Raw genomic sequence first — 27,331 nt, 5'->3', positions numbered from 1 at the left:
TATTTTAAAATGCAATTTTGAAATCTGATTTTAATAAAAAGTATAAATATTTCACAAATTTATTGCCAAGTCTTAGTTTAATGTATGCATAAATAACAGGGATGTGAGGATACACTATCTATGCATGATGGGAGATGTTACTGAGCTGCAGCTGGAGTTCTGAAGGATTCCAATTTCAGATAACAGAGGCTTCTGTAAATACGTCACATAAAAATAAAAAAATAAAATGATATAAAATAATTGTTATTGACACAAATATAATGTTTGGATTTGAGAAAAGCTTTAAAAAAAAGTCAAATTAATACATGCGTTGAAGTATATTGTTACCATAGTTGCACATATTTTCATAAAGTAGCAGTATTATTGTATAGTGCGCACTACTAGGAGGACATAATATTAAAAGTTAATCCCTATAATCTTCTTTTAGTATATTTGTGGATAATATCCTCCAATTGATTAATAATCATGTTGAATAAGTCTATAATTTGCTTTTTGTTATACTGACAATTCTTCATACCTATGGACCTTTTACAAACAACTTTGGCAGAATCTCAAGTGTTTTCCCCTATTTTTGATTGTTTATCTTTATATTGAAATTAACATAAAAAAACAATTTTTTCAGAATGCTACCAAAAGAAATCTAAATTATTACCTCAAAATTTCTAAATATAAAGTTATCTTACCTTGAGAAAAACATTTTTCCTGGAAAACTGCTGTGTGTGTTTTGCTTGCATCAAAAATTCTGGGATAAACTCAAAAATAAAAAAAAGTAAAAAATCATGACTAGAAAATAGTCAAAGGTGGCAACTATGCATTACAGTCTTCCCTATGTATTGCAATGGAATAACTGACAATTAGTAATACATGCATTGCTGAGCAAAACACTTAGAAAACCATTTTCTGAAATCATGGATTTCCACTATGCTTATTGTGACAATGCTGTTTCATTTCAGCTGTATAATCATTAGTATATGACGTGTACTCCAAAGCACATATTTACTGTATTTTCATTGTGAAAATAAATTCTAAAAAAACAAAACTGAGTCATCCACATCTGTCACACATTTAACAGAATCCTCTGTCTCTAGTCTATTCTGTCTATCTTGGGGAATGAAATGTCACCTATTTTTGTTTCAAGCTAGTTCTAAATTGAATTGAAACCTTAATAAATAATCATTGACTGCTTGAAAAATGTTGACATTATTCACATAATTTATTGCTGATTTTTTTTCTTCCTGGTTTTCCCTTTTCTTTCCAATGCTTCACAATCTATGACTTATGTAGCATTCATTAATAACATATTTAATTCTAATCATTTATTACATGATAATGGACTATACTACACTACAAATTATTTGATATATAAAAATGCAATATAGTAAACTAAGGTAAAATATAGATACTGAATATATAAGTTATATAATAAAATTTATATAATAAAATGTAATAATAAAATATTTTTATGCGGCCTTTAGTGAGCATGGGCATAAAGCAATAGTCATAATGGAAAACAAGTATGTTATATAAGGAAATTATGAGCTAATGCTCTGGTTTAAATCCTTAACCGCTGAGGGTTTTTGCACCCTTGTGCTGAGGCCATTTTCTGACATTAACGCCTGTCACATTCCAACATCGATATCACTGTTTTTTTAATGCAGTACCCACACAAATTTTACTTTGTTTTTCTTCGGAAGTTTCGGTATTTTCAGAAAATACCATTAGTATTTTTACTCATTCTAACACGTAAAAATTGTTTTTACCCTAATGGTCAAAAAAAGTGTTTATTATTGAAATTTCTTCTTATAAGCACCACAAATAAATACTATGGGGTTCTTGTTTTGTCAATATTCTACCTTTCCACAATAATAAAAAACAAGATTCTATGTGTAGGTTTTGACAAAAAAAAAAAAATGTTGCACTTTCATTGAAAATGCATTTCTGCTTACTTGGTTTAAATCATTCAGATGTGTAGAATACGGTAGCCTAGCAAGGCCTACCACTTAATAAATTAGAGAACCTACCACATTAAATAAGGGGCATTTTTTTTATTTGGCACAAGATGGAGAAGATATGGGTTTTAGATTGTTTCAGTTACTGTATGGTGATCACTAGACAATAACTACCAATAATTACTAAGGGGACACATTGATTGGTGATCACCAGACTACTAAGGGTGCCCCTGCTAAGTTGACTCCACATTTACAATTGCAAATATGGAGCCTTGGGCCTGATTCAGAGCTGAACGCTCTGACCAGAGCGCTCGCTCTGAATCAGGGCCCTCCTACCTTTTTTTGGAGCGTCCTAATGGATGCTCGCGTAGCTGTGGGTTGCCATCGGGCTTGCGACGGAGACCCTGCGGTAGGGTCTCGCTGCCGCAAGCCCTGGAGTGATTTTGGCTCTATCAGAGCCAAAATCACTCCCACTGACATCACTACTGATGTCAGTGGGGCCGGCTTGAGACAGTAGGCGTTCCCATGGGAACGCCTCCGTCTGGCAGGCACGCCCCCGGCACGCCCACCAAAGGGGGCGTTCTGTCAATCAACATCGACAGCATGCCCCCTTTGGTGCGAGACCCGGAGCGATGGTGAGCCCGTCGCTCGCCGGGTCTCGTGCATGCGCACGACGGAGCTCCCTCCGTTGTGCGCATGCGCAGTGGGGAACATCGACCCGCTTGCGAGCGTCCTGCTGCTCGCGAGCGGGTCTGAATGACCCCCCTAGTCCCATCCACATATATGGAAAACATTTATTTTTGGTATTGCAGGGTAATATTGTTTGGTCATCACAGGTGATCACCAGACCATGGGCGTAGCGAGAACGGAGCAGATGGAGCTCTGTCAGGGGGTGCCAACCATGGTGGATAAGAAGTTCTTTCATTATAAATAGACCGCTGGCAGTGTTTCCGTACTGTCCACTTCTGGCCCCATTCACTTACCATAGGAGGCACAGCCCTTCCTGTACAAAGGCTTCCTGTACACTCTGCTCCTTCTGCATTAGAACAGGAAGCAGTGAGCACCACTTCTCCCTACTGCATTCATATTGACATGCTCAGTGCAGTATCCTCTGTGTAGTATCACTGTCTTTTAGCATTATTGCCCGGTTAGTTTCCTCTTAGTGATTTTGCCTTGTGTTCTGTTCTATTGTATTAGTGCTTCTCCCTTCATATACTGCCCCTACACTTATACCCCATCCAATAGTGGCTAACGCTGTTCCCACTCCTCATGTTGCCCCAACAATACTCCCATTCCTCATACTGCCCCAAAACTGCTATACTGCTCCAACAATACCTCCACTCCTCATACTGCCCCAAAACTGCTCACACTCCTCATACTGCTCCAACACTGCTCCTACTCATCATACTGCCCCAACACTGCTCCTACTCCTCATACTGCTCCAACACTGCTCCCACTCCTCATACTGCCCCAACACTACTCCTACTCATCATACTGCCCCACCACTGCTCCTACACCTAATACTGCTCCAACACTGTTCCTACTCCTCATACTGCCCCAACACTGCTCCCACTCCTCATACTGCCCCAACACTGTTCCCACTCCTCACACTGCTCCAACACTGCTCCTACTCCTCATACTGCCCCAACACTGCTCCTACTCCTCATACTGCCCCAACACTGCTCCCACTCCTCATACTGCTCCACCACTGCTCCTACTCCTCATACTGCTCCAACACTGCTCCTACTCCTCATACTGCCCCAACACTGTTCCCACTCATCACACTGCTCCAACACTGCTCCTACTCCTCATACTGCCCCAAAACTGTTCCCACTCCTCACACTGCTCCAACACTGCTACTACTCATCATACTGCCCCAACACTGCTCCTACTCCTCATACTGCTCCAACACTGCTTCTACTCCTCATACTGCCCCAACACTGCTCCTACTCCTCATACTGTTCCAACACTGCTCCTACTCCTCATACTGCTCCAACACTGCTCCTACTCCTCATACTGCCCCAACACTGCTCCTACTCCTCATACTGCTCCAACACTGCTCATACTCCTCATACTGCCCCAACACTGCTCCTACTCCACATACTGCCCCAACACTGCTCCTACTCCTCATACTGCCCCACCACTGCTCCTACTCCTCATACTGCCCCAACACTGCTCCTACTCCTCATACTGCCCCAACACTGCTGCCACTCCTCATACTGACCCAACACTGTTCCCACTCCTCACACTGCTCCTACTCCTCATACTGCCCCAACACTGCTCCCACTCCTCATACTGCTCCAACACTGCTCCTACTCCTCATACTGCTCCAACACTGCTCCTACTCCTAATACTGCCCCAACACTGTTCCCACTCTTCACACTGCTACAACACTGCTCCTACTCGTCATACTGCCCCAAAACTGTTCCCTCTCCTCCCACTGCTCCAACACTGCTCTTACTCATCATACTGCCCCAATACTGCTCCTACTCCTCATACTGCTCCAACACTACTTCTACTCCTCATACTGCCCCAACACTGCTCCTACTTCTCATACTGTTCCAACACTGCTCCTACTCCTCATACTGCCCCAACACTGCTCCTACTCCTCATACTTTTCCAACACTGCTCCTACTCCTCATACTGCTCCAACACTGTTCCCACTCCTCATACTGCCCTAACACTGCTCCTACTCCTCCTACTGCCCAAACACTGCTCCTACTCATCATACTGCCCCAACACTGCTCCTACTCCTCATACTGCTCCAACACTGCTCCCACTCCTCATACTGCCCCAACACTGCTCCCAATCCTCATACTACCACAACACTATTCCCACTCCTCACACTGCTCCAACACTGCTCCTACTCCTCATACTGCCCCAACACTGCTCCTACTCCTCATACTGCCCCATCACTGCTCCTACTCCTCATACTACTCCAACACTGCTCCTACTCCTCATACTGCCCCAACACTGCTCCTACTCATCATACTGCTCCAACACTGCTCCTAGTCCTCATACTGCCCCAACACGGCTCCTACTCCTCATACTGCCCCAACACTGCTCCTACTCATCATACTGCCCCAACACTGCTCCTACTCCTCATACTGCTCTAACACTGCTCCTACTCCTCATACTACCCCAACACTGCTTCTACGCCTCATACTGTTCCAACACTGCTCACACTCCTCATACTACTCCAACACTGCTCCTACTCCTCATACTGCCCCAACACTGCTCCCACTCCTCATACTGCCCCAACACTGCTCCCACTCCTCATACTGACCCAACACTGTTCCCACTTCTCACATTGCTCCAACACTGCTCCTACTCCTCATACTGCCCCAAAACTGTTCCCACTCAGACTGCTCCAACACTGCTCTTAGTCATCATACTCCCCCAACACTGCTCCTACTCCTCACACTGCTACAACACTGCCCCAACACTGCTCCTACTTCTCACACTGCTGCAACACTGCTCCTACTCCTCATACTGCCCCAACACTGCTCCTACTTCTCATACTGTTCCAACACTGCTCCTACTCCTCATACTGCCCCAACACTGCTCCTACTCCTCATACTTTTCCAACACTGCTCCTACTCCTCATACTGCTCCAACACTGTTCCCACTCCTCATACTGCCCTGACACTGCTCCTACTCCTCCTACTGCCCAAACACTGCTCCCACTCCTCATACTGCCCCAACACTGCTCCTACTCCTCATACTGCCCCAAAACTGTTCCCACTCACACTGCTCCAACACTGCTCTTAGTCATCCTACTCCCCCAACACTGCTCCTACTCCTCACACTGCTACAACACTGCTCCTACTCCTCATACTGCCCCAACACTGCTCCTACTTCTCATACTGTTCCAACACTGCTCCTACTCCTCATACTGCCCCAACACTGCTCCTACTCCTCATACTGTTCGAACACTGCCCCTACTCCTCCTACTGCCCCAACACTGTTCCCACTCCTCATACTGCCCTAACACTGCTCCTACTCCTCCTACTGTCCCAACACTGCTCCCACTCCTCATACTGCCCCAACACTGTTCCCACTCCTCACACTGCTCCAACTCCTCATACTGCCCCAACACTGTTCCCATTCCTCACACTACTGCAACACTGCTCCTACTCCTCATACTGCCCCAACACTGCTCCTACTCATCATACTGCTCCAACACTGCTCCTAGTCCTCATACTGCCCCAACACGGCTCCTACTCCTCATACTGCCCCAACACTGCTCCTACTCCTCATACTGCTCTAACACTGCTCCTACTCCTCATACTACCCCAACACTGCTTCTACGCCTCATACTGTTCCAACACTGCTCACACTCCTCATACTACTCCAACACTGCTCCTACTCCTCATACTGCCCCAACACTGCTCCCACTCCTCATACTGCCCCAACACTGTTCCCACTTCTCACACTGCTCCAACACTGCTCCTACTCCTCATACTGCCCCAAAACTGTTCCCACTCACACTGCTCCAACACTGCTCTTAGTCATCATACTCCCCCAACACTGCTCCTACTCCTCACACTGCTACAACACTGCTCCTACTCCTCATACTGCCCCAACACTGCTCCTACTTCTCACACTGCTCCTACTCCTCATACTGCCCCAATACTGCTCCTACTTCTCATACTGTTCCAACACTGCCCCTACTCCTCATACTGCCCCAACACTGCTCCTACTCCTCATACTTTTCCAACACTGCTCCTACTCCTCATACTGCTCCAACACTGTTCCCACTCCTCATACTGCCCTAACACTGCTCCTACTCCTCCTACTGCCCAAACACTGCTCCCACTCCTCATACTGCCCCAACACTGCTCCTACTCCTCATACTGCCCCAAAACTTCCCACTCACACTGCTCCAACACTGCTCTTAGTCATCATACTCCCCCAACACTGCTCCTACTCCTCACACTGCTACAACACTGCTCCTACTCCTCATACTGCCCCAACACTGCTCCTACTTCTCATACTTTTCCAACACTGCTCCTACTCCTCCTACTGCCCCAACACTGCTCCTACTCCTCATACTGTTCGAACACTGCCCCTACTCCTCCTACTGCCCCAACACTGTTCCCACTCCTCATACTGCCCTAACACTGCTCCTACTCCTCCTACTGTCCCAACACTGCTCCCACTCCTCATACTGCCCCAACACTGTTCCCACTCCTCACACTGCTCCAACTCCTCATACTGCCCCAACACTGTTCCCATTCCTCACACTACTGCAACACTGCTCCTACTCCTCATACTGCCCCAACACTGCTCCTACTCTTCATACTGTTCCAACACTGCTCCTACTCCTCATACTACTCCAACACTGCTCCTACTCCTCATACTGCCCCAACACTGCTCCTACTCCTCATACTGCTCCAACACTGCTCCTACTCCTCATACTGCCCCAACACTGCTCCTACTCCTCCTACTGCCCCAACACTGCTCCTACTCCTCATACTGTTTCAACACTGCTCCCACTCCTCATACTGTTTCAACACTGCTCCCACTCCTCATACTGCCCCAACACTGCTCCCACTCCTCATACTGTCTCAACACTGTTCCCACTCCTCACACTGGGCCTGATTCAGAGCCGGACGCTCTGACCAGAGCGCTCGCTCTGAATCGGGGCCCTCCTACATGAGGGGCATTTTTTTTATTTGGCACAAGATGGGGAAGATATGGGTTTTAGATTGTTTCAGTTACTGTATGGTGATCACTAGACAATAACTACCAATAATTACTAAGGGGACACATTGATTGGTGATCACCAGACTACTAAGGGTGCCCCTGCTAAGTTGACTCCTCATTTACAATTGCAAATATGGAGACTTGGGCCTGATTCAGAGCTGAACGCTCTGACCAGAGCGCTCGCTCTGAATCAGGGCCCTCCTACCTTTTTTTGGAGCGATCTCATGGATGCTCGCATAGCTGTGGGTTACCACCCACAACTATAGCGAGCGTCCATGATGATGGTCGCGATGTTCTAGACCATCGCGACCATCGGGCTTGCGACGGAGACCCTGCGGTAGGGTCTCGCTGACGCAAGGCCTGGTGTGATTCAGAGCCAAAATCATTCCCACTGACATCGCTACTGATGCCAGTGGGGCCGGCTTCAGACGGTAGGCGTTCCCATGGGAACGCCTCCGCCTGGCAGCCACACCCCTGGCATGCCCACCAAAGGGGGGCGTGCTGTCAATCAACATGGACAGCACGCCCCCTTTGGTGCGAGACTCGGAGCGACGGCTACCCCGTCGCTAGTCGGGTCTCGCGCATGCGCAGGACGGAGCTCCCTCCGTCGTGCGCATGCGCAGTAGGGCACCATCGACCCGCTTGCGAGCGTCCTGCGCTCGCGAGCGGGTCTGAATCAGACCCACTGTTCCAACACTGCTCCCACTGCTCCAACACTGCTCCCACTCCTCATACTTCCCCAACACTGTACCCACTCCTCACACTGCCCCAACACTGCTCCTTCTCCTCATACTGCCCCAACACTGCTCCCACTCCTCATACTGTTTCAACACTGCTCCCACTCCTCATACTGCCCCAACACTGCTCCCACTCCTCATACTGTTTCAACACTGTTCCCACTCCTCACACTGTTCCAACACTGCTCCCACTCCTCACACTGCTCCCACTCCTCATACTGCTTCAACACTGCTCCCACTCCTTATATTGCCCTAATAGTGCTCTCACTGCTCAGACTGCCCCAACAGTGCTCTCACTCTACATATTGCCCCAACAGTGCACTCACGTCACATAATTATTTAACACTACTCCCATAATATTGCACCCCCTCCAAATGCAGCACCCCTTCTAAATACCTCCCCAAAACTGCAGACCCCCACATACTGCCCTAACATTGCACCCTCCTCCAAATACAGCCCCATTTCACACTTCAAGTCACTTCACCCTCAGGCTCAGTACTTCCGCAGTGTTGCATACCCCTTCAATCTACACATTTAGCACCTGTAGAGTAATGTCTCACCTATTAGAACTGAACATCCCCGAGTGGGACCATCATGCCCTAGTCCGACACTGCTTCTGCCAAATTTCTGTCACTCCCAACTTGCCCCCGCATGCTAGCTATGCCGGACACACTTCAATACTGTAGGTGGCGCCATAGCATGCGCTTGCTCTATACGCCGCAGCTCCACGCTACACCTCTGCACCAGAAAATAGCTTCTAATGGGTCACATAATTTTAAACAGTGCACTACTACCTTTTGGAGGAAGACTCCATGATTTTTCTGTAGTGCGGAGAGTTTTGCCTGCAGATCACACTGAACACCAGGCAATAATGTCTATGTGGCCACATAGTTTGATATAAGGGACTCCCATCATAAAAACAAGGTTGCCCTATCTATCTAGGTGCCAGGGTTTGAGAGATAGAGGGACTTAAAGTCCCTATCCTATCTCTGGCAATATTTTAATATAAAAAAAGTGATGTCACTGCATCGGGACCGAATCTATAGATGCTTTGGACTCTCCACTGGTGCCGGTGGGGAGAAGGTAAATAACCAGGGGGAGGGGGCACTTTACTGCGGATGATGAGTTGGATCTGCAGTTTTAAGATATGTGGATAATGTGCCCCACTCGTCCTCCGCGCTAAAGGGTTTAACTTTTTACCTGCATAGTATTATTACTATCATGGTTAATATTATTATTATTATTATTATTATTATTATAATTATTATTATTATTATCTTTTGTTAGGTGCCACAAGATGCATGCAGCACTCTACAAGAGGTACTATAAAAACCAATAAAGTATACACCATATATACAATGCACAACATTGAACAGTCCATAAAAAAAATAAGAGGGAAGAGGGCCCTGTCTGAGAGCTTACATTCTAAAAGGGGGTATAAGAATTGAAGGGTGAACAGGGAAGACCAAGGTAGGTAGGAGGAGGAAGCAAGATAGTTATTAAGAACAGGCCTAGTAGGTTGTAGTGAAAAGGTGTGTCTTCAGGGAATAGTTAAAGCTAGGAAGAGGGGAAGAAAGTCAGACTTGGCAAGGGACAATGGGCCTGATTCAGACCCGCTCACGAGCGCTGAGCGCACGCAAGTGGGTCGATGGTGCCCTAATGCGCATGCGCACGACGGAGTCTTGACCATCGCGACCATCTTTTTGGCCGCTCGCATAAGCTGTGGGTTGTCACCCACAGCTATGCGAGTGGCCAGGAGGCCGCTCCATTTTTAGGTAGGAGGGTCCAGATTCAGAGCGAGCGCTCTGGTCAGAGCGAAATGTTTCAGAGGAGGGGATGCAGCATGAGAAATCTTGGAGGCAGGCACTGGAGGATGTGATCAGAGAAGAGAAGACAGCAGTTGGAAGAGAAGTGGAGAGAGTGTGGACAGTGATGAGGTTGGAGATGTAGGTTTTGAAGGAGTGATTAAGGACTTTATAAAGGGTGCGAGGTTAGAACTGTATTTTTAGGAGGATAGGTAGCCAGTGTAGGAGCTTGTACAGGGGAAAGGTAGTGAGGCGAGAGGTAAAAACATAAGCATTAATTTTAAGGATAAATTAGAACACAAATTTTGTATAATAACTTAGAAGCTATGATATTTAAAGGCACCATGGGTAATTCATGAAGTATGTTTAATGGGAACAAAATGCTCCAGAATGTAAAAAATAATCTTATTTCAAGATCAAAATAAACTATTGAATCTCCATTGTTGACTAAAATACTAGCAAGTATTGACCAGTAGTGGAAGTAACAGATATATTATATAAATTTTAGGAGTAAATGAGGCAACACTAGTCACAATTGTAATCAAACATTTATTTTATTAGTTACTGAAACTTGGAATATATTTTTCAACACAAGCCAAACTGTATGTCAGTGTTACTGCTATAGATGAGGTCAATTACTGACTTTAACACACTTTATTATAACAGAAAAACCTACACATTCCGCTTAAACATCATTACTACTGTTTGTAAGATGCCACAAATTCCACAGCATACACAATCACACAAATACAAAGTAAACATAATAAATCACAAAAGTACAAATTACACAAATACAATTATAATTGGCAAAGATACAAGTATAAATCAATAAGTATAATTGAAACCAAAATCACACAAATAATGTTAAACTTGAAAACATCACAAAATGTACAAGTAAGTATAGTATAAGTGTTTCCTTTTGTCATGAGGTATTTGCAATAATCCCACTATCACTTGCAGCAGGTATAAAACCGTTAATTGATCTAATTCTAGCACCGACAGTACATGTGGATTTCTAATTTTGTACTCTTCATCAATTGTTAACTTAAAAACATAACAAGTACATTTAAGTAGACAAGGGAAGTGCAATCATGAGACATGGAGTAGAGCAGGTCCTCATGAGAGCTTACAGTCTAGAGGGAGGGGAAAAGTAGAAGATAATGGGGCACAAATATGTGACATGAAAGTGTGTACAAGGAGTAGCCTTGGGGTCAGTAGCGTAGGCTACAGTGAAAAAGTGGAATTTTTGAGAGGATGTCTGAAAGACTGGAAGTTGGGGGATAGTCTGGTTATGCAGGGCAAGGAGTTCCACAAGTGGGGACGCTCGGAGGCTCTAGAGTAGACTTGGATGTGAGAGTGAGAGTTGATTATCAGAGGTTATCATAGGAGTATATCAGATGCGGAACAGTAAGGTAGAGCTGGGGTAATAATTCATGATAACGTCAGACATATATGGGGAGGGTGCTGGTGGGGGATTTGTAGGTGAGGGTAAGCAGCTTCATTTGCCCTTTGTAGGGAATGTTGAGCCAGTGAAGCATACAGGCCTACTCTGCCGATTTGACCGGGAGCCTCCCGAAAATCGGGGTGCCGCTCCTGGCCCCCCCGGAAAAGTAGGCGAGACTCCCGGCCCCTCCAGTCCCCCCCGCAATGCATCCCCAAACAGCGATGGGGCTGATGACGCGCGTCTCGCTGAATCACGTCATCATGACCCTGCCCCCTACACCACAATTCTGGAAATATCGGCATTGTGTAGCGGGGGCGGGGCCAAAATGATGTGAGTGTGTGGCTCCGCCCTAGCCCCGCCCCTAAATGACATGCAATGCCCCGGTAATGCCCCATTTTATCAGCACGCCCCCTAGTAAGTCGACCTGGCTGTTCCATCCCAAGGGGCAGCCAGGATATCGGCAAGTATGCAGTGAAGTGATTTGCAGAGGGGTGCAGCAGATGAGGAGCAGGGCTGGATTAAAATTTATGGGGCCCTAGGGCAACAAACTTGTGGGAGCCCTCATGAATAAAACTGTCAAAATGATATAAAAGCAATGTTATTTAAAAGTATAACGTGTAAATAATACCAGCACCACAAATACTGTATGTTGAAAACACTGTAGTGCCCTCAGATCACATTATGCCAAATAGAACTCCCAGCTCACAATATGCCACAGTGCCACCCCCAACATATGCATACACTGGTGATGTAGCTATGTGTGGGGGCTCCCCTTGTGTGGGAGCCCCAGGGTGACAGAACCGATGATGAGTTGCGGTAAAGGATGATTAGCTTTGCTGCATTCAGGATTGCTTGTAGAAGGGAAAGTTGGATGTGGAAAAAGCCAGCTAAGAGGAGGTTGCAGTAGTCAAGGTGGTAGATAACGAGAGAATGAATAAAGGTTTTGCTGTCTTGAGTGTGAAAGGGGCATATTCTGACAATTTATACAAGGAAGAGGCAACAAGACTGCATGAGAGATTGGAAATGTGTAGTAATCATGTCTGGCAATGTGGATTGCACTATAAAGTTGGTAACTAGGCTGGGACTTATGAATGCTAACACTATTTTCCATGGATAGTCCAAGCTTTCCTTTCGGTTTTGTCCCTGGATATCCTCCTTTTTTAAATTCTGACCAAATGCATAGTACAACTCCTCTTATTCTCTGTATTTATTATGTTTCATGATTTAATTTTTAAATATTAATATCTATTAAAGATGGCAAGGATGCAAAAAAAAACTATATAGCCAAGTTTAGAAAACATTTATCGTGGGGGATATATTTTTAGCTTCTATTTATAAAGTGCCAATATATTCCGCAGCTCTGTACATTGAGGGAATACTAAACAATAACCTACAATTACATAAAAAATAAGGTAAATATAGTCTTGCCCAAACAAGCATACAATTTAATAGGTGTGGGATGTAGTGTATAAGTGATCCAGTAGAGTGCATGTCATACTTACTTAGGTACATTGACTCAGCAGTAAGTGTACTTGAAAATTATTTTAAAATACTGGCAACTAGCATATTGTGCCCAGCTTTGCCCATCTCATGAAACTTAACAGTACACAGTTTCCTCTTCACTCGCTGTCCTCAATACACAGCCCCCTAGTCACTCACTGTCCAGAATATACATCTATCCTCTTCACTTGCTACGCCCCTCTCATCACTCACCCTTCAAAATATACTAATATGCTAATACTAATTGTCTTCAATTCAGCAAACAGAAGGGGCAGGGCCAACCTCCATTGAGGGAGTGCTCTGGGCATATTAGCGCTGATGTACATATTTATACTCACCTGACCACTGATTTTTTTTTTTATCACCCAATGAAAATACATAATAAACACTAATTTGAAGTGCTAGTGGCTTAAATCGGCTGTGAACTACTGGTCTCTATAGAAATCTCGAGAGCAAGGATGTCCAAATAATGGCATTGCAGCTTTCATTAGCTTCCCAAAAAAATACCATGCGTTCAAATATATGACATAATGATATTTTACAAATAGCCTGCAGTTAGCAAGTTATAAAAACAAACCTGGTTTAACAAATGAAAAACTTGAACAGTATTCGGGGGCATACACAGGATTTCAAGAGGGCTTTTCATGGCAATATAGTGTGAATGATTATCATGCAAGGTCCATGGCTATTATATTAGCTAGTGCTAGATGGCTCTCCAACCCTTTCCCACCTAATCTACTTGCCCGTATTGTACTTTCCATCTACAACATGGACAATGCTGCGTGCACTACTGTTAGTAGCCCGCATCCCTCCATACATGAGCAGAGCATTGTGAAGTGAGACATTCCTCCTGATTGAGACCGAGCAGTCAAAACTTGTCCACCAAAATCAGGACAGATGGCAGACTGTCCTGACCTCTCCTACCTGTTCTTTTAGCTTTCACTACCTCCTACTACTGGTGCCTTAAGCTGAAATGCTGTTATTCAGGACCCTGGGATGTTAGGACACTGTTTGAAAAAAGAATAGATGCATGAATTATGTAAAGCCTAATAATTAGTAAACCCTCTCAGCTAGGCCTCCTTACCCCCAAATGAATCCCCTGTTAAATACACAGCTCCCATATGTAATAATTAGGCATGTCCTCCTTGCAACCAGCCCTTCAGTACCAGATTAAGGTCCACATAGGCCTCAAGCTGAAATTTAAAAAGGGCCTATGTATTACATTAGGGCTATTCTTTGACTTTCTCAGGACCTAGGAGAGTCAGCAGATAGCCCTAATGTAATATATTACCCCTAGATCTCAGGAATTACCATGATGAAATACATACCCAGTCACGAGGATGTCACCTACATAGAGCTGCTCTCCCCCGCACACTTCCCCAGGGGAAAAACAAAACTTACAGAAAATGTTTTTATTTCTTTAATTAAATATTCCTGCCTCCTAATGGAACTCCATTTCTCTGAAGCTGTTGCTCTATCCAGCACCAGCCTTGGTAAAAAACAGAGGGGGGTTTCAAAAAAGCAATGACAAAAAAATTAAAATATACACATAAATTGAATATAAAACATGACTGCAATAGTTATATTGATTGCAAAAGCTAGTATAATAGCTGTCTAACATACAGTATTAATCTCTAAACATCTTATAGAGAAGGTAAATGAGTTCTGTAGTTAGAAAGGATATTTTACATTAGTAATTGCCATTTATCTATTCTATATACAGACCCTGTTTACCTTGATGCTTTGATGTTTATATATTTCAATAGGTAGCCTACATTTTATACTAACATTAGTAATGTAATAATAATATATATTCTGTTTTGAATCATTATTTTCATTTTACAATATTATGTGACTGTATGTGCCTCTATATATCTGTATGTGCCCCTCTATGTCTGTATGTATGTGCCTCTATATATCTGCATGTGCCCCTCTATGTCTGTATGTGCCCCTCTATGTCTTTCAGTGCTTCTCTATGTCCATATGTGCCCCTCTATGTCTGTATATGACCTTGTAAGTGCCTCTATATATCTGTATGTGCTCCTCTATGTCTGTGTGTGCCCCTCTATATATATGTATGTGCCCCTCTATGTCTGTATGTGCCCCTCTATGTCCGCATGTGCCCCTCTATGTCTGTATGTATGTGCCTTTATATATCTGCATGTGCCCCTCTATGTCTGTGTATGACCCTGTATGTCTGTAAGTGCCTCTCTATGTCCGTATGTGCCTCTGTATATCTGGATGTGCCTCTTTATGTTTGTATGTGCCTCTATATATCTGCATGTGCCTCTCTATGTTTGTATGTGCCCCTATATGTCCAGATGTGACCTTGTATGTCTGTAAATGCTTCTATGTCCATATATCACGCTCTACAGTATGTCTTGTATTCCGCCCCACCTATATGGTTTTTATTGTGCTGCCTTCTGTTCCATGTTCTGTAGTGTGTTCCTCTTTTTTTTGCTCTTTATTGTTCCCCATCTGTTTTTTATATGTACTCCCTATCGCCGCCTGTATTTTCCTTTCTGAGCTCTTCATTCCCTTAATGTGCTCTGCATCCCCATCTTTATATTCTTTATTGTGTACGTAATCCCCCAGCATGTACCTTATTGTGCCCCAGCCCCATCTATAAATTTGTTAGTGACTCTTAACCACCCATATGTAATGTATTGTGCCCCAGTGTCTGTATTTTCTCTACTGTGCTGTTTAACCCCCACCCCCCTTTCTCCCCGTCCTCTTTCTCTATCTATACTGTGGTCCCACAGCACTCCAGTAGGTAACTTACCTTAGGCTGTTCAGTTTTCTCTCCTCATTGAAAGGACACATCCGATAGGCAACAGCAGTGTCGAGACCTCATCATAGCAGAGATGAGGTCAGGTGTTGGGGAGCCTGGACCTATGAGCCTCTTGAGCCAATCGACTGGATTACACAGCGCTAATTGTGGTGCAAAATCAATTCCAGTATCTGGGGCATCGGAGGAGACACATGTCCGTTAGTTCTGCCCCTTAAGTGACGTCACTCTACGTGCCAGCGTGAGGGACGCGCTGAGGCTGCGATAGTATGCGGCGCAAGGAGGGCCTCTGAAGCTTTCTACTGCGCCGGCATCTGAGATTAATGAAGTACGGAGAGGTTCTCATGGAGGGGCCCAAGGCGATGGAATGGGCGCAGTATCAAATGGCTGCTGGTTGTGACAGGGAATATTTTTTTCCTGCCAGCCCTGTCTCCCTGCGGATCCTTGTGATGTGGGCCTATTTTCATTGGAGGGCCTGGAGCTGAAGCTCCATCCACCCCATTGTTAATCCAGCCCTGCAGCCCTTACATAAATTTAATAGCAATCTCATAATAATAAATAGACCCCTCCCCCCCAACACACCCAACATTTCATTAAAAGTAAATATACATACTCTCCCCCATCCCCAACTAGACCATACTTGCCTAACCTCCCGATTCGTCCCGGAGCCTCCCGAACATCGTGTGCCGACCCCCCGCAGTTTTAAGAAAAAACCCCACAGCGGGGGAGGCCGATGACGCAATTCACGCTGAAACGTGTCATTTTGGCCCCACTCCCCTGCTTCACAATGTCGGTAATCTTGGCATTGTGTAGCGGAGGCTGGCCAAATGACGTGATCGCGTGGCCACGACCCGCTCCGCCCACAACTCTCCAACCATGCCCCCTATGCCGGCCATGCCTGCTGCAATGCCAATCTGGCTGCTCCCTCCCGTAAGGGGCAGCCAGAATATCGACAACCCTGAACTAGACCTGACATTAAACTAACACCATTTAGATTTCATAAATAAACATATTTCCCCCTACAAACATCTCAGACAATGGGGTATTTACTAAATGGGGTATTTACTAAAGTGCGGGTTTTTAGAAGTGGAGTGCATGTGACTGTGACTGTCAGCACAGAGCTCTAATACTCAGGCATTCAGGCAAATATTTCTTCCCAACCCCTAATCTCTAACCCTAACCCTCCCTCTTGTGCCTAGGCATACCTCTACACCCCACAGTCTAACTCTAACTCTCCCACCCGCACCCTAACCCTAATGTTAACATTTTTACATGTCGACATGTTGTGTTGTGCTTCAACTGAGAGAAATAAAGGAAAATTGTCAGTTCTGTAAAAGATTTGGCAGTTTCCATTTACTTCTTTTAACCAGATGAAAACCAATGTTACTATTTTTTTTTTTTTAAATACAACTAATAAAAGTTAAAATACGACATATAAGCTCATTGGGAAGAGATAAAGTGGAGAGATATAAAGTACCAACCAATCAGCTCCTGTCATTTTTCAAACACAGCCTGTAAAATGACAGGAGCTGACTGGTTAGTGCTTTATCTCTCTCCACTCTCTCTCTCCAAGGCTTAGTACATCTCCCCCTAAGTCATACATGAGGGTTTGCATACTAATTAATATGTGGATAATAAAGAGCAAAGAATAAGGGTCTACCTCTGTACCTACAGTACATGCTATGAGTGCCTACCTGCATTTGTAATATTCTGATTATACAAACCTTGAGTTCAAACTAGGATAGAAAACCGCCCTTCAAAATCTTGTGCAATATGCTTACATTTACATACAATTGTATGTTTCATTAATTGCCACAATTGCCTAGGTCTTTCATTGGAACACCTAATAATACATAATGTAGTCATTAACAGACAGTTGGAAATTATTATGTTTTTATATTAGGAAATGTCATACACTATAGCAATATTCCACTTATTTCTTAGCCTATATACATTGATTGATGTATATGAATATGAATGCCAATCCCTGAGATGCAGACTGATGATCAAATACTGCCAAATGCTGCCATTTTATTGTGTTCAATATACTATAGCGGATCTTTTACAATCCCAAGTATTGATCATTTTTCAGGAAGCTAAAAGCTATAGTGATCAGATACCACATTTTTGCAGAATTTAACTGCCAAAATTTTTTCTTTATAATGTTTCTCCGTTATGTGCATTATCCAGCTGAATTCTGGTCATTGCCATCTTGGCATGCAAAAGCAAAACCAGAGATGTTGGAAAACTTTTTTTTTTGCTACTGCACTACATGATGTTAACTTCTACTATTAAACCAGAAAGGATCTTACCAAAGATATAACAAAATGATATTTTTTATCATTTTTATAAAATTTCTCAAATTTCCACTTAATTGGTGCCTGTTCAGTTGATCATTATTATACTTGAAGTGACAAAAGGTGAATCCAAATGAGAATGTTCTATTATTGCCACTGAAGAGCACCACTTAGGAAACAGCACAGCAGAGAGAACCACTGACCACAAAGACAATGATCCAGGCACTGTTTTCTCCCGGGAACAAATGCGAACCATAGATCATTGCTATCCATGTGGACAGCATAAGCAGCATGGCACATGGAGAGTACAATGTCTGTACAGGACTATCAGTTTTCGACTAGAGCAACACTTTCATGTGGATGTGCCTTAAGTTAATTTAGGTGGCCAATTTAGGCCCTAAGTAATTAGCTAATTCGATAAAAAAAAATTTTTTTAACTAAATGAGATAAGCAGAGTTTTTATCAGGCCAGGAGGCAGATATCATTGTGCCTCTGTGATGCATTTATCCAGTCTTTCACCAAAATGACCGGTTTTGGCCTCTGTATTTGTACTGCTCTTCCTGACACATGGGACGTATGTTCCCACTCACTGAGCAGGGACATCAGCACAGTGACAGGGTGCTGCACACATGAGTAAGAGACATTAGCTTAGCACAGATTCATTGTTTATTGTTTTCAGTATTTATGGAATAAATGTAAACAAATATATTTACTAAACATAGTTTTTTCATAGTCAACTATTGTCTGTGGTACTTCTGGGATATAGTTAGGTTAGGGTTAGGTACCCCTGGGGTGGGTTAGGGTTAGGCACCACTGGGGGGGGGAGGGTTAGGTTTAGGCAGTAAGGGGGGAGGGTTAGGTTTAGGCACTAACGGGGAAGATTAGGGTTAGGATGTACAAACAGAGGGTTAGGGGGACAAGGGGGGAGGGTAAGTATACTTACCCAACCCTTGTCGGGATCCTGAGTATCGGAATGCTGCTGTCGGTATATTGGCAGCAAGCATCCCGAATGCCGAAATTTCATACCCATTCCGTTCTTCCCACAGAATTTAAAATGCATGCAAATCATCATGCAGACAAAATCTCTGACAATCAGCAACTGGAAAAAACACCATTTATTACATACAGTATACGCCAAAGTGAGAAACTTTATAAATGTTAAAAACCATCCATATTTTGTATGTCATTTCTTTGGATAGAGGGAGGTGATTTGTCTACGTTCTGAGCGAGGAAGGCATACGTTCTCAATAACTATAGTCAGACTGTTGGTTCACCTACTCTGCCATTCAGACTTTGCACCTTGTATAGTAACTTCTAGGTAAGAGACTACTGTTATTGATTAACCAGGATTAACAAGCTGACATTTCTTAATGAAATGGATAGAAAGAAGTAAATGCAGGTTCTGGGCAGACATTATTATTATGGCTCAGGACCCATGAGAATGCACCCATGACTGAAATGTAATGCAAAAAGCTTCCACTTGCAGACTACAAACAAACCAAGGGACAGTTGCTCTCAATGGAAAAGTACCAGTGTTGTCAATTAGGTTCTACTTCGGAGAAGGATCAGAAACAGCTTAGATCTGTTGCAATAGGTTCAAGTGCACAAAGGGCATTTAAAAAGCCAGACTCTCGGGTGGTATTAAGCTGATTGACGTGTACGGGTTGTAACGGAGCTATTACACCGCCCACTTTATTGTACAACAATACCCACACATATATTCTTAACTATGTCTTATATTATCACAGTATTAAGTTTACCACGTAAACCTGATCAATAATAAACACTGGGAACGTGACAAGTTAGTGTTACACTGGTCATTTCTTAGCAGGAGGGTTTTTTTTATTACTTATTGCTGTGGGAAAATAATGTTTTACATTTTTACTGACAGTTTAGGTAAATTAGGTCAACTGGCTTATGTAACTCTAAATATTCTGACAGTAGTTTTCAGTTACCGTTAACACTACAGATATTTTTGGGAAGAATCTGGGCATACAGGATGCCTGAACACCCACTGGATTTCCTTCCATTAGCAACTTCGGCACATACTGTAGCACCCAGTTGTTAAAAAGTAGGTCACACAGAACAGGTCAGACTATAGGAACCCAGCCCATCTAAACCAGATCACGGTATACTTCAGTGCAAACAGGGGCCTAGTGTCAGAGTCTCCGCAGTTCTGTCTATTCTCTATAAATGAAAGTAAATTGCAAATTCCCTCCTGGGAAAGTGAGAAAGCTTAGAATATATATATATATATATATATATATATATGTGTGTGTGTACTATGTTCATTATACGTACATACATTGTCGGCATATAAGCTGGGTGGCATGGCACTAGTCGGCCCCTGCTTTCCATGCCTATAATTGCATGCTTCTATTTTGTTGGCACCTGATGCAATTTTCTGAAGCATCAGTTGTGTTTACTGTTGATATTCTATCTTGGCAGCCATCAGTTACATTATAGAGTGCAGTGCAGTGCAGCCATGCAGATACAAACAAGCTACTTGCAACAGCTCGTAGGAAGTACATTTTAAAATGGGCAATGCAATATATATAGTGTAAATGGTTATCCAAACAGTTAGTTATCGGCTTGCCTGTAAACAAATGAGTTTGTGTTAAGTGTATATTTAATAACCCTGCTGCTTTCTACAGATACGTGTACTTCACATGACATGTAAATTCCTGGGAATATGCCCTTTTTCCAGCCAATTGTATTTGGAAATGAGACGAATAATCAGGAACTGGATGAGTTAAACCCATTGTGTCACTTTTTTTTAAAGCTGTCATCTTATAGACACAGGCTGCAACATAAAACCATGGTCAATCTGATTAGTTAGGCTATAATCCTGTTTCCGGCTATAGATGTAAGAGTTATTCTGACTTCTCAGGTCCATCACTCTCTCAGTACTATCTGTTTAACCCTCTGTGTCGGAAGAATGGATCATACAGTACAGACAGTCTGCAAATGTTAAATAGCATTAGGTGTCTATTTCCTGTAGACAGAGAAGCCCCACCCATGCATCCAAATAGACGATCGGACCTGTCCTGTGTATTTTACATGTTAGTTTATATATATATATATATATATATATTCTTTATCATTTCTATAGTGCACACAATATAGATTTCCCCTACTATAACAAATCCTGGCTTCCACTGAGCGTCCTCATTCAATATTGTTATCTACAGGTCAGAAGTACGAAATGCCAGAGAAATACCGTTCTGAGTTCCACTGCACATGCAGAACATGTATACATTCTATGGGCAGTAATCCAACACAAACACATTACCATTCACATCAGCAACAATTACATGCAGTTATAGAAGTCTATTCTATAATACAGCAAATACCATACCACACTTATAGTCCATGGAGTAAATGAAGAATAGCAATACAGTCCGTTGGCAGAGTTCACTAATGAAGTATGGTCCCCTGTTTAGGAAAAATAATAGGCCAGCTGCCCGAAAGATGATTATACTTCTAGAACAATGAGAAATCTGACAGAATAAATGCAATGCTCACGTCCACGTAGTCAGCTTGCAGAACGAGGGATCCAGCTGGTTAGCTCATGGTCCTCCAGACTCTCATGTGGGAAAGAGCAGCCTGTAATGGGCACAGAGCTGGCAAGGCCACCCTGCCTCGAGCCTATATGAAAGCTGAGCATCTGATGTAGAGTATGTAAGGAAGGAACCTTTTATTTGTGTGCATTTTGCAGTGTCCCCCTCTGTTCTGGGTATAGAAAGTGGATGATTATGTGCAACACACTCAGTACAGAGCGGGCTCCGGACCCTCTCTTATGTCACAGAATAGCAAATTAGTTCTCAGAATTTCTGGGCTGTCCTTTCAAGTTGAAAGCCTACGTCACGGCCAAAGGCACAACACGTGACCCACTCAGCCGGGCGATACCATCTCATGCAGGGATTCCAGGGACCCTAAATGCAGTTTACCTGAAGTTTACCCTTAAGAAAGATGCATTCCTGCAAGAGGCATTTTTTGCTGGCAGGACAATGGGTTTGGATGGCCACTGGTTGCTTTTGGACGAGTGCGATGGGCAGGAGAAAGTGGAAAGGGGCTGGCTGGCTGGCTCTCAGTCCTCCCCTGCCTGCATATAATGGTAAGATCAGAAGCTCAAATTCCGAGAATTGAGCCCTGTTGATTCTTAGAACTGGGGGTTCTTAGAAGTGGTGATGCAAGGATTTTCTAGGAAAGCCCTACCAGGTGATCATTCGCTTTTCTCTTTAATTCTTTTTTTTTTTATTACTTGCCAGTTGCTTAGGGTAGAGGTTCCCTGGCTGCTCTCTGCTCTCTTTATGCATTTTTATCAATTTGTTTTCTTATGTATTTGTTACTTTTTAGATATTTTTTGGAGGAGATTGTGATTTGCTTGTGGTGGAAGATTGATGGGAATATTAGATATCGTTATCTTTTCCCTGCCATCATTTGGAATTGGAAGGGGCTATCTAATAGAGATGCAGCTTAATCTTGTTTGACTGTGTATATATATTTACGTGATGTGATTGCTTGGTACTGTATATAGGGGACTTCTGGATGCCAATAGTGTACATAGGGGATTGCTGGATGCCAGTAGTGTACATAGGGGATTGCTGGCTGCCAGGAGATGGACTGCCTGTGGACACTGAGCATTTTCTGCATGTCTATGTTATGGATAAGCGTAGCAGGGACTCCCTGCTTCTCTGTCTCTCTGTGTGTGCCAGCCTCTGTCTTTCTGTGTGTGCCAGCCTCTGTCTCTCTGTGTGTGCCAGCCTCTGTCTCTGTGTGTGTGTTAGCCTCTCTGTCTGGCTTCTCTCCACTTGCTCCGGGGGTAAAATGAGAGTGGCAGACTGGTGTACCCGAGTGTGCGCCGATCACACAGCACCGAGCAGAGTGCCCGGGTGTTAGTGTGCGGGCGCTGTGCATTTAGAGAATAGGGTGACACATGTATGGAGTACGCGTGCCTACACCTGTCCCCTGTACATAGGGTGATCTCAGGGGCTCTCAGACTACAGACACTGCTTGCTGTCTGTGATATAGATCTATATAAATAAAGGTAATAGCCAGAGCTGTGAGCCCGCTCTCTAGGCTCTGGAGGCGGCTGAGGGCCGTGCATCCAGCGTTACGGGATGGGCATGTCTCCGGGCTGTAGCCTAGCAGTGAGTGCGCAGTCTGCGATTGTCCCTTATGTGTGTGGCCGGGCTCTGCGAGCTCAGCGCCGGGAGGACCAGGGACATTTCTTGCTCTGTCCTAATGGTCCCGGATCCTCGTCGTGTTGCGTCTAATGCCCGTTACAGGGATTATTATTATACGGCGGCAGCACTGCAGGGGCATATGGAAGCTGCGCGCTATTGGTGTCTAGACGCTGGCACTGGGACCGACTGTACCGCACCGAGGTGTCTGGCTGCCCCCAGTTATTATAGGGGGCTATGAACAAGAGAATGCGCATCTCATTTCCCAGTGCGCCCTCCTATGTGTTCTGTGTTTACTATGCAGGAACTTGGCACACGCAGCGAGCCTCGTAAATCAGCATCCCAGAGTGAAGTTGTGTTGGCCTCGGTCCACACGCTATTCCTGGAGATATGTCTATACGGGGATCAGGGGGCTCTCCCTGGCAGGGCTGCACCCACCCAGTTACCATGATTATATCCAATGGGTGTCAGTCATATTATACACTCTTACCAAATCCGCCTGGTATGTGCGGGTATGACTGAGCCCCCCTTATGAGACTGCCCCCTTATAGGACAGTGCACTTTGTATACAACACTGCACTGCCCCCTTATATAACAGTGCACCCCTTTCAATCAGCAATCGGGTTTCAAAAACTTGGTCAAATTTAGGTGTATTTATTTTGCAGATTGGAATGCTAATGCATGGTTGCGCAGTGGTCAGTAGATATCCATTATATTGTTACAAGTGTCTTGTATCCCCCAGTTTTAAATGAGGCCCTGTGAAAATGTTACTAATGCACCACACTTATAATACCAATCAATGTACAATAATACAGTGTCGGTATCGCGCATAATAACACTATATAGTGCAGGAGTACTCACGGGCTGCCAAATTTTACACTGGCTCCCAGCAGCGCTTCCACGTATATTACGCTCAGGTTATGGAGCTGTGCTATATTTAGTACACAACTATCTTATTTGAGTCTTACATTACAATAATAGAATGTAAAGCTGTCAGTACACCAGCTACTGTTCGCTCCTGGACGAATTGCTGATTACCAGGGAGATGAAGGCTTTTACAGAACCGATTACGTTAGCTTGGATTACATATGCCAATAATCAGTCCTGTGTGAGACTCCAGCCCTCAGCGGAACATTGTCCAAATAATGGTAAATAACATATGTCTACGCGATGTATCCGATACTGCGGCGCCCCCTGGTGGTCAATATTATTTTGGCAGTGTCTCATCCGATTCCCAAGTGATTCGCTAAATTTAGAGCCTCACTGCTTGTTTTTGCGTATCCACAATGTGATGGGACAGCAACAAGACTGGGATCGCAAATCTTCTCACATCCTAATCGGACTTTTTATTACCAATGACGTAACACCTCTACGGCAGAGAAGGGGTTAAAACATAAGCTTTTTCCCCCTGTGGCTTGAGAGAGGTTAACTGGAGGTTTCACATTCCTCTGCACTGGCTGTAAGGCACGAATGGATTTTTGCCCTATGATCATGTTTCAGCAGTGTAGCAAAAACACAAAACAAAAAAAAAAAAACATTCCATCAATCAGACGTTTTACTGTCTTGTCTCCTATTTACAACCTGGCCTCCATTGACCATATTTTGAGAGTTCGTTTTACTGCTGTACCATGTTTATTTATTAACATTTATATGGTGCCAGCATATTCTGTTGCACTTTATAAAAGTTGTGTACTATAGTATTTGGTGTTACTATTTTTTACACTATCGACCACTGTATGGAACATGGTATTTGGCAGGCATTTCAGGAGGTCACTGCCCTTTACTGGAAGCCTCAGTAAAATTAGTCTAATATAAGACTTGGTGTGCCTCTGTCCCATTAATTTCTGTTGTACAGTGTACCAGCAGGTTGGGTGGCACAAACCACCAGAAAGTGAGAAGTACAGGTTTCATGTCCCCATAATAGAAATCTCCTCCTTGGTTGAATACTTGTGTCTTCCTTGGGGGGGGGGGGGGGGGGGGGGGGGTTAGGTCTATAGTTGGCTCTGTCATGGAGACTGCTCAGGTTATTTTACAAAGGAGGTGTCTTTCTGCACTGCTCCTAACTAATGCATTCCAAGGCTGGCCCCTGCCAAGGCTAAAGCCATATACTTGAGCACTGTTATTTCATGGCCAAGCTTCTGGAGCCAGAGTGACTTGGTGGGAATAGAAATAAAATCATATGTTGTGTCAGGATTCAAAACTGCATAAAAATGTTTATTTTTTTTAAGCGAGAAAAGACGAAACATCAGAACAAATGTGTGTGTTTATCCAAAAACAACTTTTTTTTTTTTTTTTTTGGAGCTATTATGGATAGACATGTCAAATTCTGAAAAGAAATAAGCTACTGCCCTCCAGTGTCTGCACAAGTTATGTCACTAACTATACAACTTACTGCGCAAGAATGCACACATCTATTTCAAGAATTTCGGTGTACATTGTGTTTTGTTTTTGTCATTTTTCTTATAAATGACATCCTATTTGTGATACTTTATACAGTTTAATTGCCTTCATCAGTGTACTTACTTCATATTATTTATGTCTCTGTATCATGCTTTTTTTTATGGACCACTGGATTATTAATGTCTCTGGGTAAAAATTTGAATATTTTTGGTTGCCTAATTGTATGATTAGAAGTTTTATTTTAGGAACGTTGACTTATATGAAATAAAAGAAAGTTTTGTAGTGTTTTGCTTATAATATTTTCTATTTGTTTTTTATTTATACACGTGTTGTTACACTGGCTGTTGCTGGCCCCTTTCCTTACAAGAATGGAAACTACTGTAGCTAGAAAGTTTGCCTACTGTTTCTAATGTCGCTCATTGGAAATGAATGATCTCTGTGGCTACATTTAGGTGAAGTACACATCAACAGAATTTCTATTGCTGGTTTGTTTACACTCATTTACATACCCTTTTGGGTAATTAGGATTATGCCTCCCTGCTTTTGTTTCCTTTCTGTATTCTGATGGTTCTCACCTTGGCAACAGGATTAACCAGTTAACTGCTGTCCTTGTGAAGTGTCACTGTTATGTGGTAACACTTAGAACTTGCACTTCTCCGATACTGTTACAAGTTGTTGGTTAAATAAGGAATGAGTAACATTGCAGTCACATCTCGCTGCCAGTCACAAATCCCAGGCGACTTGTGTGTTTTTAAATTATTAATCCATTGGACTTGAAAGTGATTCTCAACTGGAAATCATACTGGGAGAATTGCCCCTCTGCTTTTTCTATGAATAACAGAATAGATTTTTTTTTTTTAAAGGGCTTCATGTTTTAGATCAGGGGTAGACAATGTGTGGCGCTCTAGCTGCTGTTGGACTACACATCCCAGCATGCCATGCCACATTTTTGCTGTTAGGGCATGCTAAAACTTTAGCAGGCCATGATGGGATGTGTAGTTCCGCAGGAACTGAATTAACACACGTTGCCTCTCCCTGTTTTAGATTACGCAAATGGTTTTCCAGTGAAAGATTTAATTGAAGGTATGAACAATGATGTATATTGGAAGAAGCCTGATTTACTTGTATTGCTACTGCTGCCAAAGACATTGCTTAGTGGATTTGTTTTCCCTGACTGACCTACCAATGAAATACTAGCAGGACCAGATGATTTGAATACTTTCTAGAGTCCTGTAAGCTCAGCATGTACTGTATGTCTCAACTCTCTTGGTGTGTGCTGCAGGCAAAATTAATCCACTCTCATAAATCAACAGAAATCAAACACATCTCTTGAATTTATATGACACATTTAGCTAAAAACATTTCCCATTAGAAAGATTTGCCACCTATGCTTTCTTAGAGGCTTCAGAGATATCATAGAATAAATAATGTGCATAGAGCTGAACATCAAATCATTTATTGATACATTGTAGAAAAGAATAATATGCACTATTTGGCCTATTACCAAATGACGGGA

General features: G+C 43.5%; 1 protein-coding gene and 1 long non-coding RNA gene across 5 annotated transcripts in view; one reads left to right on the top strand and one right to left on the bottom strand.

Moving 5' to 3' along the window:
• The window catches only part of BCL6 (BCL6 transcription repressor), a 152,185-nt gene that overhangs the window by 112,094 nt on the left and 12,760 nt on the right, over window positions 1-27,331 (top strand). Inside the window, exon 4 of one of the 4 annotated variants that reach the window (XM_088444785.1) lies at window positions 9,683-9,715. The exons of 2 other annotated variants lie outside the window; for them this stretch is intronic. The gene's annotated coding sequence lies outside the window, so the exon portion shown is untranslated. Of the gene's footprint in view, window positions 1-9,682; window positions 9,716-22,408; window positions 22,451-27,331 lie in introns of those variants that run through there. One more of the 4 variants, XM_088444786.1, reaches the window with a different exon arrangement.
• Window positions 13-22,004, bottom strand: LOC148508248 (uncharacterized). The gene is made up of 3 exons (XR_015869600.1): window positions 21,755-22,004; window positions 684-752; window positions 13-192 (listed from the first exon to the last, which is right to left on the bottom strand). It is a non-coding gene; the product is annotated as an uncharacterized LOC148508248 (long non-coding RNA).

This window comes from Taudactylus pleione, unplaced genomic scaffold, assembly GCF_031769625.1.
Source record: "Taudactylus pleione unplaced genomic scaffold, aTauple2 ptg000372l, whole genome shotgun sequence".
Taxonomy (NCBI): domain Eukaryota; kingdom Metazoa; phylum Chordata; class Amphibia; order Anura; family Myobatrachidae; genus Taudactylus; species Taudactylus pleione.
This window is presented reverse-complemented; position numbering and strand designations above follow the sequence as displayed.